Source organism: Pipistrellus kuhlii, unplaced genomic scaffold (genome assembly GCF_014108245.1).
Source record: "Pipistrellus kuhlii isolate mPipKuh1 unplaced genomic scaffold, mPipKuh1.p scaffold_m20_p_4, whole genome shotgun sequence".
In the NCBI taxonomy this organism is placed as follows: Eukaryota; Metazoa; Chordata; class Mammalia; order Chiroptera; family Vespertilionidae; genus Pipistrellus; species Pipistrellus kuhlii.
The window spans coordinates 76,344,392-76,358,362 of NW_023425540.1; the positions used below are offsets into that span (position 1 = coordinate 76,344,392).

The following is a 13,971-nucleotide window of genomic DNA, read 5'->3' on the forward strand; positions in this document are numbered from 1 at the left end:
ACTGTGTTTTGCATACTGACAGCTGTAAACCTACTTTTGCCCTGTCCTGTATAGTTCAGAGTCAATGGTATCTAGACTTTCTCAACGTAACAAATGAGATTAAATTACATTTATGATCTAAATACAGCCGCCGAGGGCAGTTCATTAAAGCGAGGTGGATGTGATATGACCAAGCACCCCATGTGCTAAGAAGTTTGCTTCTGCGGTGTGATCTGTGGCACATTATTTTCTGTCTTGGTAGTTCCTCCCTGTGGGATATTCAGGCTCTGCCTTCCTGTTTGGCATTTCTGTTGGTAATTACTCGAAAAACCGTCACTTCTTTTTTTTAAATTACTGCATGGAGTAATAGCCTTTCTCCTCGACAGTTAAATGGTCAATAAACGCAGCCATGTGAGGTAAACTTTTAAAAGAGTCAACACTGCAGGTTGACTTGAAATAATTAGTCTCTGGCGATCGGACACCCACAGTGTGTGTCTTAGACCCTGGATCCAGAAATGACGGGGTCGCAGCCTGTGCCGGGAAGCCATCATCAGGGCAAGAGTTTGCCGACTTTGATTTAGAGGAAAAGCTACTCTTTTTGGGAAATCACAGCATCATTTTTCAGGACCTCGGTTGGTTCTTCTGCCTTCTCACAGCCCACCAACCAGGTCCTATAGGTGCATGTGCCCCCCACCCTATCCCACCCCCACCCCCGGGGCGGTGCGAAGTAAAGCCTCTCTCTCAGCACAGGGCCAGGACCACCTCCAGCTCCAAGGGCTCCTCTCAGTCATGCGCCAAGTCCCTGCTGTGGGTCAGACCCACGTTGGGGAGCCCCAAGGAGGGAGTTGGTGCCCCACACTCTCATCGGGTCCCAGGTGTCTCCTCTCCTCTCATTGTACTCTGCTGAGTAGCTGGCATCTCAGTTGCTCACTTCGTCCCACTAGGACCAGAGCCGTGTTATATCAGCAGGCAACGGCATGTGGCTGAAGAAATAAAGATGCTGTCTCGTCTCCCATGACAAGGAATCTGCAGATCGGTGATACCAAACGTGGTGTAGAGGCTCGGTGTTGTTAGAGAGGACCCCGGCGCTGCCCTTCTTTCCCCTCTGCCAGCTCTGTGTTTGGGGAACTAGTTTGGCTGCTGAAACTCCAAGAGTGCGTTCGCATCCCATGTGGGACTATGCCGTGCAGGAGGGAAGAAAGGGGATGAAAAGAGGGCTCTGCCTAATGCTGTCCTCTTTCAGCAGGGAAAGCCTTCCCAGCAGCCTCCAGTGGTCTTCCGTTTGGGGCTCACTGGCTGGAACACTGGCCTCCTGGCTATGGGGAGGAGATAGCCGCGATTGGCTTAGACCAGTCATAAGGTAGCTTCCCTGGCACTGGGCACTTGCCACACTGACCTTTCTATTGGCAGAGAAGAAAGGGGAGTGGTTATTGGGTAAGCAGCCAGCTGTGCCTCCTGCACCTGATCTAAGCCCCCAGTTGATGGGTAGGACACCTTTTACTTTGACTCATGAATCAAAGCCTAAGAGTCTGTTACCTGTGGCTAGTTCTCTGGAATTATTGCCAGCAGTCTTTCCTGACTCCTGATCATGAGCAGACTTCTGGATCCCCCTTTCCTACCCTCCACCCCCATTCCCCCCATCAGTGCTTCACCTGCCTGGCAGGACTTCCTGATGCCTACTGGGATCTGAGCTGGCTGGGTCTTTTGGATACACTGTCTTATCCACCTGACACACCCTCTTTGGTTCTCAGCACATTGATCTTTCCCTTCTGGGGTGTAGATGAGCCATGTAGGGACCCTGAATGCCTTAAAGAAATGTAATTTCATTTTTCCTAGTAAAATCATATAAAAAGACATGAGTTGGTATCATTTAATGGGCTACTTTTAATAGATAAGATTCTGAAAATTCAAATACCTTTGAAGGGTATCCTCTGCCAATCATATTTCATAGCATAGTTTAAAATGTTATCTAATTCCACAATCTGAAGTATTGCTATTGCTCTTGGCTTTTTGATATTCTGTGTATAAAACTGTAGGAAGTTATTTAAGCACAATGAGAATTAATTTAATCTGTGAGATGCCAAATGAAGCTAATTCTTAAATACCTAGAGATTGATGGTTTACAAAGCACTGTCATACATATTATTTTAATACTTTCCAAAACATGGGATCCGTCTTATAGATGAAGAGAAAAGGTGGTTTGATGGGATCTCTCCTCCCTCACCTCCCCCCTCCTCACACAGCTGGTCCTGGAGCTGGCCCTCTGGAGCTCTCTCTGAGGCTGCTTCCTTTCTCTATCACTAAAGCTCCAGTCTCCGTGGACGAAGCAGGAGGGTTACAGAAGGCCCTTCCAGTCCTCGGGTAGCCCAGCAGCACTGACTGCTCATTTCAAGTACCTCGCTCGCTACTCTGCCCAGACTTCATCAGATGTTTCCTTTCTCTTCTTTAATGGGATTCCCACTAAGAAATAATAAATGCAACAAAAGCAGGGATAATAGGTCCAGCTGTAAGAGACCGAGACATGGAACTCACAGTGGCCTGAAAAAGAAGCTTCTTTCTTATGTAAACTCGGGATGTGGGCCGTGCTTAGCCCTTTCCTCAGAGCCTTCTGGGACCCCGTCTACTCCCAGGTTTTGCTCCGTATGGCCCTCCGCTCATGGCCCGGAATGGAACTTCCGCCAGACACGGGCATATCCACACAGCAAGACAAGGGCAGGAGGAAGAGGGCTAGGGGCAAGGATCAAAAGTCAGGTGCCTCCACACTGCCAGAATCTTGCCCCACAGCTGCTCCGAGCTACAAGGAAGGCTGGGAAATGTAGTTTTTATTTGGGGCGGCCACATCAGATAAACATTCTAGTGCTGTGAAATCAGTTAATAAGGGACGAGAATGTGTGGAAAAGAAGCAAACGCTGAGGCCGAAGTTGACGTTAGGAAACCATGATGACCACATTGGTATCTAGTGAAGGGCATCTGAAATCACTGTGTATCCACTCATTCACTTGGTTGATATTAATTAGGCAGTCACTGTTGTAGAAACTAGTGCTATACCTGGGGGGGAATCTTGTGGTGAAGGCAAGAGGGGCTGCTCTTAGAATGGTCAAGGAAGGATTCTCTCAGGTTGACAGTGCAGCTGAAGGGCGTGAGGAAGTGAGCAAAGGAAGATCTGGATACAGAAACGTTCTAGACGAGGGAACGGCAAGTGTCACAGATCTGTTGGTCAATAATGGTCTTAGGCGGAGCTCCTTCATTCTCAGAGCACTGTGTCCACGCCTTCCTGCCAGCAATTCGCTTGGTTCTTACATCCAAACAAGTTTTGCTCTACGGTGAGGAGATGGCCCTGAGTGGTAGCACTGCAGGTGAGAAGCACTTATCTCCCAACCCTTGTGCTGACTTTGAAGGCCCAGATTTCATTCATATCCTCTGCGCAGGTGTATGGTTGGTGCTGGGCTCAGGGTATGTCTGTGTCACAAACCACCACGGAGACCCCAGGAACGTTCTCAGGGACGAGGCAACGGAGACAGGACGCCCCGCCCCGCTGATGACTTTCCTAGGACACCTCCGGTGCTTCGTGCATCCCCCTCCCAGGCTTGCTCTGTGGCTTTCTGAATGCGTGCTGCGGTTTGCCCAAGAGTCCCTTCTGGTTTTCTAAGGTCAGGACCAAGCCCCGAGATAAGCAGGATGTGGTTGCCACTCGGCATGCGTCGCAGACGCCCTCAGTGCACGGGGGCCGGGGTTAACCCACAGTCTCAGCAGCAGCCGGCCCAGCCTCGCCTGCAGAGGCACAGAATACGGGAAAGTTCCATTGAGATCGGGTACCACTGAAATCAGCTTATTTTCCCCTAAGAGGCAGGGGAGCTGCTTCGTAGAAGAGCGAGCTGTGGAGTCTCTCTGGAATGCAAAACAGGGGCCTTTGTATTAGAAGAGAAATATTTGGATAGGGATCGTTACGGAGCTCTTTTTGCAGCAAGGCAGGCCTGATAAACAGAGAGAGAGAGAGAGAGCAGGGGAAGGAAGCACAAAGGAGGTAATAATATCTGATTAGCTAAGCAGCTGGCTAACTGAAGGAGAGTTTGTTAAACACCTATCAAGACATCAAAGCTAGACGGAGCCTTTGTAAGCCCGGACCACTTGTGCAGCCGTCTCTGGAATGGTACCCAGTGTCTCATTTGCTGCTATTTTTTCCCCAGCGCCACTGCTGCACGCAGGGGCCTGGGCAGTGAAACCTAACCCGGGGCCGTCCCTGGCGCTGTTTCCATCGCTGTCAGGGCAAGGCCTCGGGGACGGAGTGGCTGGGTCGGCATTCCGGCCAGCCCCGGAGTACCAGACCTCGTGTGAGCAAGTGACCTCGTGCTCCGGGGCCAGGCGGGCAGGAACCTGAGAACTTGATCCCTGTGAGGCCCTCCAGGGCTGTTTCCACGGAGCCCTGGATGCTGCAAATGACTGGTTTCCCAGTGCACGGCACACCCGAACCTCTCTGGTTTTCTTTTCCCACTTAGCACAGATCTATTTGGGGTACCGTACCCTCTCTGCCCGAGGGAGGACGGGGCTTGGAACACCACGAAAGCCAGGCTCCCTTTAAAGATCGGCTTCTGCTCCAGCCGAGGGGAGCATGATTTGACTGTAATGCGAGTCTCCCATTCGCCTCAGCTACCTTGTCCCCCCAGGAGGCCAGGACAGCGGGGTGCAAATTATGTTGGCTCATTTGCTCGGCCAGTGCCTGCTGTGGACAGGGTGAGCTCCCTTTGGTAACAGAGTGGCAGGAACTCGAGGGCATGTCTCAGCCTGCACCCTGAGGAGGCTCTTGCTGCTCACGGAGACCCTGGGGATCTGTGCGGGGGCACCTCCGCTGGTGGCAAAAGGCCCCCCTCCTCCTTACCTAAGACAGGCCCTTGCACATGTGCTTGCACACTGAGGAAGTAGGTTCCCATCTCTGCACATCAGGGCTTCAAAGCTCTGCTGACGCTGGCTGCTGCCACCTACCAGACCCTTTGATCCATCCCTGCAGAATCCAGCCCCGGGGGGCTGATAGCTTTGAACCCCGGGCCAGCAGCCCTGCTGTAACTCTCTCTGAGTTACCTCGCACAACCAAGGCTTGGAGCCGTGGAGGTTCTTTTTATCTCCCCTAAATTGTGAGGGGTGCTCATGTCCACATTATCCTGTAGGATTGTTAAGAACACCTCACCTAGGGAGGTGTTTGGGGGCTGAAAGGCAGAGAATTGCCAACAGGAGCCTGGTGTCTGGGCAGCTTCCTCTGAGTTTAGCACGGCTAACCCACATGCAGAGGGAGGATGGGAAGAAGCGGAATTCCTCGTGAGCCTGCGCGTCTTCCTACGCGGGTGCACGGGAAGTGGAGGAACCTGTCACGGATAAAATCCGGCTTTAATGACAGTCCGCAGCCCCGGAGCACAGACATATTGCAGAGCTAATGTATTATTTTGTTTTTGTTTATTCTGCAGAAATGGGGAAATTTCATTTTTTAGTGGAATTACAAGCTCCCCTTTTAGTATTCACAGGCCCTAACATGCATGGCTGCCTGAGCCAGGGAGCTCGCCGTGATTTTAATACCGGCTTCTTTGCGAATCTAAACTGGTTTTCCAGCCCGCTCCTGGCGGGCTGCGGGGGGTGTCGAGTGGCGTTGTACACCCCTAAAGATACTGGCAGGCCAGGGCCCTTGTGATCTACCCTGGTCCTGGTGGGGGTCGGGGGGTTATCAGAGGGAGGGAGGCATGATGGGGAGGAAGGAACACTGTTAGCTTTGCAAGTGTGTGCTCCCTGGCCATCGGCCGCAGTGCCTCCTGTTCTGACTCCCAAGTGTTTGCTGGGTGTCTCCCTCAGCCTGCTCCTCAACCTGGCCTGCATGTGGGTCCTGACCCCTGGGCTCTCCTCAGACTCTGATTTGACTGGTCTGGGCGTGGCTGGGCACTGATTTTAACTTTCCCCCTTCGCCTGCGTGATCTGGGTGCAGCTCAGGGTTAGACCACGGCCCCGCACCCTCAGCCTGCCTCAGGACGTGGCTCCCGAGGCTCCGGAGCTTTGCCCCTTGCTGGCTGGGTGACTCGGGCAGGGTCATCGAGCTCAGCTCCCTTGGCTGCATGACAGTGGAGTCGCTGGGTGCTCATACTGCGTCTCGCCCAGGGTGAGGATTCTGTTCATTTCCGTTCGCTGGAAGGCCGCTCTGAGCGGAACTGGGCCTCAGCAGAGGGAGAGGAAAACCCCGGGGGACCAGCCTTCGTGAGGAAGCGAAAAAACCTCCCCAGAGTGGCTGTCACGTCAGATGGATGAGTGCTACAAAGACAAAGGTGTGGGATGGAGGACACATGGCAGGAGACAGGGCCCCTAAAGGGCATGGTAAGTCCCTGGCTCTCAGTGCACAGTTCCTTCCATGGTGGCATCCTCAGTGTTGCATTTCCTGCCCGTCTGTCCCTCTGTCCCTCTGGGTGATGAGATGTCAGTGTGGGGCCCAATCGCTCGTTGTGCTGTGCATCCAGGCAGGCTGGGTGCGGTTTCTCAGTGAGACCGGTTCAGAGAGAAGAGGCGGGAATCCAGTGTTTCACTGGCCCCGCCCAGCGGACTGACGTGCACGAAACCTCTGCAGCCTGGCCGCCACTGTTTGCAGCACAAAAAGCGAAATATGAGCATGCCTCACCTCTTCCCTTATCCCCTGCCCCACACCCCATAGCCCCACAGCGACTCCGGTTTCTCCTGCTAATGTCAACAGCACCATTAGCACTCCCCCAGGGGCGGGACTGGCACCAGGCTGCTGCTCTGTATGCCTCCTCTCCTGTGTCCTCCGGGGAGAGGTGGGGATTGGGTGTTTTTGCCCAGTTAAGGTTTGTTCCTGGGCACGCCAAGCTGCACACAGCCAAGTGGGAAAGTCTTTCCTCTTTGCTTGCATTGTTCTCTTCCTGAGGGATCCAGCATGCATGTTGAAGGCCTACTATGTGCCCCGTACTGGCATTTACTCATTAAATCATTGAACCCCATATCACTCTCTGCTCCCTCTCCTGTTCAACCTATTCTACACACAGGACCCAGTGGAGTTTTAAACAAAAAAAGGAGAAATCAGGCCATGGCATCTCACTGCTTGGAATATTCCAAGGATCTTGAATAAATCCAGACCCTGCCCACCGGGCCCCTCTCCTGCCTGCCCCTGCAACCTCTTCTCCAGTCTCTCCCCTTTCTCCTTCCTTCCCTCCTCACCTGGACCTGGGCCCTGGCCTTGTCCCTCTCCTTTGCTTGCAAGGCCCTCCCTGCAGCTCACTCTCCACAGCGGGTCCATGCTCTTCCTTCTCGCCCGGGACCCTCTCAGTCCCATCCCCTATCTCCATGACACAGTCCACAATCTGCGGTTAGTTACCCCATTTATATTTGTGTGCTTGTGCCTCTCATTTTCCTCTGTGAGAATCTAAGTGCAAAAAGGGGCCTCTCTCTGTTATGGCTCAGAGCTGCCCTTTGACCCCAGGTCGGCAGGCCCTGGGGCATGCCATCTCACAGTCTGACAGGGAGGCTCAGACAAGACAGGAGGGGCGGAATTCCAGGCAGACGGCAGGGTGCACCAGAGGAGAAACACATGCTCTATGAGCCCTGAGTAGAAGTAGGTGGCAGGGACTGGGGAGGCATCGCACTGGGAAATGCACAGGGGAATGTGGAATGGAGAAGATCACACAGGAGGACTTGGGGCGGGAGCGGTTCTTGCTGGCCCCCCTGGCGGGAGGGTGGCAGCAGGGGGCGTTTTAGGGCACCCTCATTCGGGGGAGGTTCTCAGATCTTGGTTAGAGCTATAGTTCTGTCAGCTGGTGACTGTGACCTGAGGCATCTTCTTTAACTTTATCCATAAAATGGGAATAATGACACCTTCCCCTTGGTGGGAGTCAAATGATAGCTGCTCTGTGGACATCAAGGAGTGGATAAAGGCTGGCTTAGAGCAGTTTTAGCCAAAGAGGCTGGGAAACGCCCAGGCTTCCTACAGAGGAGGTGGGGGGGGGGGGGGAGACTGAGGCATTGACTTCAGGTTTAACCCCCTAGAAAGCCAGTAAAATGCACCTAAGCCAGCAAACAAGAAAAGTTAACCTTAACCCTTTATGTGCAGTACATGAATGGCTTTCCAGAAACTACCATAAATAAAGCACAGCGTCTAACACCCACTCAGCCAGTCCCATCTGGGCCAGATAGCACCTTCATTTCCTGGGAAAACGTTGGAACCTTCTCCCACAGTTCCACCATGTGTCTGCTCGATGAAGCAGATTGGACGTGAGCGCGCACAGTGGGGAGACGGACCCCTGAGGCAGGAGATGGGGGCAAGGTGACGCTGCCAGCCCTTCCCACGTGCCCAAGCAGCTCCCCAGCCTAGGGCAGATGGCTTGTTCAGGCTTGGGGCGGAGCGTGGGCAGCTGGGGGCTGGGGTCCCATCTCCCTAGAAACGTGGGCAGGCTCTAAGGCAGGCTCTGTCCTAGAGGAGGCATCACTGCCCGGCCTCGCCCGGAGCCACGCTGGGACAGGAAAGCCCTGAAGGGAGGAAAAGGCAGTTCTGATTACTGCCGGGTAAATGGTCCTCATTTCCCAACCAGCAGGTCATCCGGCGGGTACTGTGCGGGCAGTGATTCATTAGAAAGCTGGAAGCCCGGATGATACAGCAAGAGCTGGGTACTGTTGCCAACATACCTAAGCCTGTAGCAGTTTATCCCAAATGAGGAAACAATAATGTTGTTTCCCACCAGCCTCTTTCTGGGATAAAGTTCTGCGACAGAGGGTAGACAGGTGTTTTAGAACTTTCTGGCTATTCCATGTTGCAAAGTTGGTATATGTATGCTCTTTCCCACACTCTGCCGCTCCCCCCTCCCCCTGTTTTGTCTGCAGCCATGTAGGTTTCAGCAATCAGAGGTCATAGTGAAATTAAATTGAGTTCTCAACTTTGTCAATTTGTTATTTTGAATAAAGTAAATTGGCCTCAGTTTTCTCCATAAATACTGAGGTTTGAGATAAGATTATAGGAGAGAAAAGATTGCTGGAGTTTGCTATTATTACTTGCTATTCTCTGCTGCTTTTTATCTGCAGGTCTTTAGTAATTTTCAAACAAGTCTCCCTGTGTCACGGGTAGAGGGCGGTAGTTTCTATGGAACAATATAGGGCTTTTCCCAGAAAAACTAGAGGATCTATATATTCATTCAGTAAAGTCAGCTCCTATTGCAAGTGGAACCCAAAATGAATAGAAGCGTAAATACAGTTGCCGTTTATTTCTCATCCATCGAACCATCTTGACATAGATATTCCTGGCTGGTACATGACTTTGCTCCACGCAGTGATTCAGGGACCCCACACTTTTTATCTTGTGGCTTTGCCATCTCCTCAGCCTCCTGCTTTTCTGCATCTACCTTCCAAGGAGAGTGAGCCCCAGAATTGACACATACCTGCTCTGCTCAGGAGCTCTTGCCAAGAACTAGTCCTGTGGCTTTAACTAGTTGCCAAGGGCATAGGAGTGGCCAGAAACTGTAGTTCTTCGCTGGGCAATTGCTTAACTGTGACAACTCCGTGCTGTGTTGTCAGGATTGGGGGTTTGGTGGATAATAGCTACTCACTGCCACATCTCAGAGTGGGCGTCACCGTTTTACCAACAGAGACGTGGTCTTGGCCAATGTCACATTGTCAGTTGTGGGGCCTGAACTTGAGCCCAAATACCCAGGCCATCAGCTTCTTCGGACTGCACTAAAGTATGGGGGGAAATGGTTGGGTTTGAGGGTAAGTAGATGGGGGCCATCTAAAGCAAGATGGACAGAATGACAGTCCGTGTTTACCAACACTTTTGGTTCATGCAAATGACTAGATCTCAAAAAGCTCTCTTCAGTTTATGAGAAAACAAAAACCCCTGTCTTTTCATAAATCCAGACCTGCCTCATTCCTTCAGTCATTTGTACTTGTACCTGGAAAGCTAGCACAGTTCTACATCAGATTGCTCCATGGCTGACCTTGCGATAAACAGGTGGACAGCAGCACTGCCCTTGTCCTGGGGTAAATGACAGTGAAGGACTCCAGTGGTGTTTTGTGCTGTTGTTGAACTGAGGAACTGATGAAACCCCGTTCCTTCTTTCCTCCTTGAGTTCCCTCGGTCTAAGCAGCTGTACTGGAGTTTGTGGGCTTTGTCCATGAGTCTTCCTATGGAAACACAACCTTTTTTATATTCAAACTAGAGGCCCGGTGCATGAAATTTGTGAGGGGGGTGTGTGTCCCCTCAGCCTGGCCTGCACCCTCTCCAATCTGGGACTCCTCGGGGGATGTCCAACTGCCAGTTTAGGCCTGATCCCAGCAGTCAGATATCCTTTCACAATCCGGGACTGCTGGCTCCTAACCGCTCGCCTGCCTGCCTGCCTGCCAGCCTGATCACCCCCTAACTGCTCCCTGATGGCATGATTGATGCCTAACCGCCCCCCTGATCACTCCAAACTGCTTTCCCCTGCCAGCCCGATGGCTCCCAACTGCTCTTTCCTGCCATTCTGATTGCCCACAGCTCCTGTCCCCTGCCAGTCATCTTGTGGTGGCCATCTTGTGACAACATCATGCAAGGATGTCGTAAGAGCGTGATGCCACCTAGGTTTTATTATATAGGATTTTAGTAAGATGTTATATAATCATTAGATAGTTTACTAATCGTGTATTTGTGGCTATTGCTCTTCCTGAATGCCTGATCACTAAAGGAAAAACTTTGGAAGATACTTTCTTCCAAAAGCTGGTGTCCAGTGGGGCAGTGGGCGGCAGACATGGCTGCGGGAGCCTCCTGCCTGGGAGCGTGGGGATGCCGAGGATATTACTGCTGAATCATTGACCCCACAGAGGCCTAGCCAAGGACAGTGAACTACATGAAATCGCTGATATTCAGCCATTTCTGTCCTTCATAACAGCAACTTCATCAGATTCAAACTAACATTAAACTGGGTCATGTGATGAGGGCTTTCGTCCCCAGGGCCAGAAAGTATCGTTTTCCGTCCATGTCTGATGTTCTGAGGCCCTGACACAGTCACGTCGGGGCCCCTAGATCAGCAGAAGCACCCACCTTAGGTGGGGCATGAGATCCAGCTACAGAAGCAGTGGATAGAGTGTGAATTCAGACCCACGAGTAGTGCAGCGGGATCAGTGTGCAGGGTGGGTGTGAGAGTCAGGTATTGCCCAAGCAGGCACACCGGAACAGAAGCCCCTGACAAGTGGGAAACGCCCTGGTTGATAGAAAGTGGCATGAAGGGCATCTCAGCAGAGAGGGTGGGGACAGCAGTGAGAACATGGCACCCTGGAATCAGTTCAAATCCTAGACCCACCGCTTCCTGGCTCTGTGAGCTCAGGCAAGTTACTCAACCTCTCTGTTTCTTCATCTACAAAATGGGGATAATAACAACAACAACAACAACAACTGACAGGATTAAATGAGTTCACATAAGCCCAGCACTATACTAAGTCCTGGCAGTTTTTAAGCAGAGGCATTAACTGTGTTTGACAAACAGTGAGGATGTGCTGATGCGCTGGGATTGAAGGAGTAGATTCTGGAAGGTGAGGCTTAGATCACAGGACAGACAGAGATTTGGGTGAGGTTCCCACCCCTGGAAGAAGCGCGCACACACATTGGCTAACCCCCTCCTCTCCTTGCCTAGGAAGCAGTGCCCAGACTCAAGCAAGTCCCAAGGCCCCACTGGCTTTGTAGTCCCATTATCTACCCTTCTGGGCTTCCTTTTGCCCCTCTTCCTGTTTTAAAATCTTTAGTCCTTTTATGTGTAGGAAATGGACAAGTTCTCCCATCATGCTCTTAGTTGCATGTGTATGGCTGTAGGTTTCCCCACGCCTCCAAGGATGCCCAGGGCACTTTTCTCTTCCGGGTTGGTGTATGCACACAGCAGCGCCCCTCCCTTGCATCTGGTTTTTGCTGAGGACTTTTTGATGGGCAAGGTGCGTCCTGGGGCTGGCTGTGTTCCCAGGATTGGAAGTACCCACTGGAGGGTTAAATCAGCGACAGGAGAGCGGACCCCCAGCGACCTCAGAAAGAGTCAGGAATGATGTCCGCAAAGGGAGCAGGGAGCTGCCTGCCTTTGCTGTGTTCCAGGCCCATCTTCCTAAAAAATAAAATGAAAGTTCCCCTCCCCCATCCCTCTGCCTTCCCACAGCACACCTTATACTAAATACATTTTTCCAGACCTGACTTTGTGCAAACACAATGTTGTTCTGCAAGCATTAAAAGGCAATTTAGTACTCAAAGGATTAAAAGCTCATGTTAAATTGAAGACTACACTTGGCATAAACATTAAAAATTGACAGAACACCCTGCACATTAACTGCACCGGGGCTTCGTAATTAGCATTTAAAAGTAAAACATCATTTCCTTACTGTTTCCTACTTACTCATTTATAATGCGTTTATTATAATACAGATGTGAGCAGGAGGCTTTCTACCATCATCAGCGAGTGAAAAATATACCTGTGCTGAGAAAGAAGCCGGGATGTATTAATCCAGCCTAAAGAGCAGAACCCATGCGGGCGCCCCTCTCTGTGCTGGCCCCAAAGCCTGGCCTTCCCCTTTGCAAGGCTGACAGGGGCCCCACACCGAGCACCTTCACGTTTCCCTTCCTTTTTTTAGCTTTTCCCTGACAAGCACTGGGCAGGGAAACCCAACCAAGCTTAGGCCAGGCACACACTGGCCTGAATGCGCCGTCAGCTGGCGGGCCACCAAGGGGTGTGGAGAGAGCTTGCAGGCCTGTTGCTGAGGCTTCTTCAAAACTTAGGAAGCCGGAGTCCAGTTTTCCAACTTGAAGTGACATTCTGCTGACTTCGCCCAGGTGGCTGAGCTGGTAAATAGGACACCTGCTCTGACACCTCTGGGCTCCAGCTGAAGTTTCCGGCTTTGTGTTCAGCGTGATCGCCGCTGTAGATCTGAACACGATGGTCCAAATCTGATCTGACTCTCTGCCCCCTGCCCAGGTCCCCGTGGGCTCCCCTCTCCGCCCACCACAGGCTCTCTCACTTACCTGTACACGCAGATTAAGGGAGCAAGCAGGTCCAGGGTGGGCCGGAAGCTCGGTGTCCTAAGCTTCCTAACACACCCCAAGGCCCTGCAAGGCCTGGGCCTCACTGAGTAGCGAAGCTGAACCAAGACTCTGAAATCAGTGGTTGAGTTCAGAGGCAGAGGACCCTCAAAGAGTGCCCAGGCCCTGCGGTCCACCCCAGGAGATTATGAGGATAAGTAAACACGGCTCTTGCCCTGAAGGCATTCACCCTAGAGGTGTCCGAGAATTTACTCTAGAAAGACTCCTTGTCTTTCTCCAGCTTCTCTTTCGGGACCTCGTGGATCACGTGATGACGGCGAACCCCTCTCCTTGGTGTCATCTAGAGATCCTGACAGGCTAAAACAGACCTTGGCTGTCCCCAAGTGGCCTCAGATCCCTGGCTAGGCCACTCGTTGATCGGATGAGCCAGTTGGCAGGACAGATATAATTTCTGGGCTGCAAGGCCAGTCTGGGTGAACACATGACATAAGGGTGTTAAAAGTGTTGGAGAATTCTGAAAATAGATCTCACTCTTGTCAGAACTGTGTCAGAGGCTGGCCCAGCCCCTGCGGCCCCTCGGCCCTGAAGGATCGAGCAGCGTGGCCGCCTCCCTGGGGAGGGTAGCAGCTCCAGAGAGAGGCGGCTCTCCCCTTCCAGAGCCAGGTTCCCAAGGAACTAATTTGGCATCTGCTCCGTGGCAATCTCTTGAAGGCAAAGCGAGAAAAGAGGAGGCTTTAGTGCAGATGTGGGAATATTCCGATATGAGCGGGCCCCTGATGCTTTCTTTTCATCGATTTAATGATTTTTTTTAAATTCCAGAAATGTGCTCAGGCCCCTGCACGACTTGAGCATGCTCCTCTCTCACGAAGAGCCATGGGCTAAAACACATCCGGACAGCGGTCAGGAACGGGGCTGTCTGTCCGAGGGAGGACAGGAGCCGGCCGTGGTCAGAATCCCAGCTGGGCCTGGAGGGTGGC

The 13,971-nt window shown here is 52.1% G+C and overlaps 1 protein-coding gene across 9 annotated transcripts in view; it reads left to right on the forward strand.

Moving 5' to 3' along the window:
* AUTS2 (activator of transcription and developmental regulator AUTS2) overlaps positions 1–13,971 on the forward strand; it is a 1,013,113-nt gene that overhangs the window by 889,432 nt on the left and 109,710 nt on the right. The window lies entirely within an intron of this gene.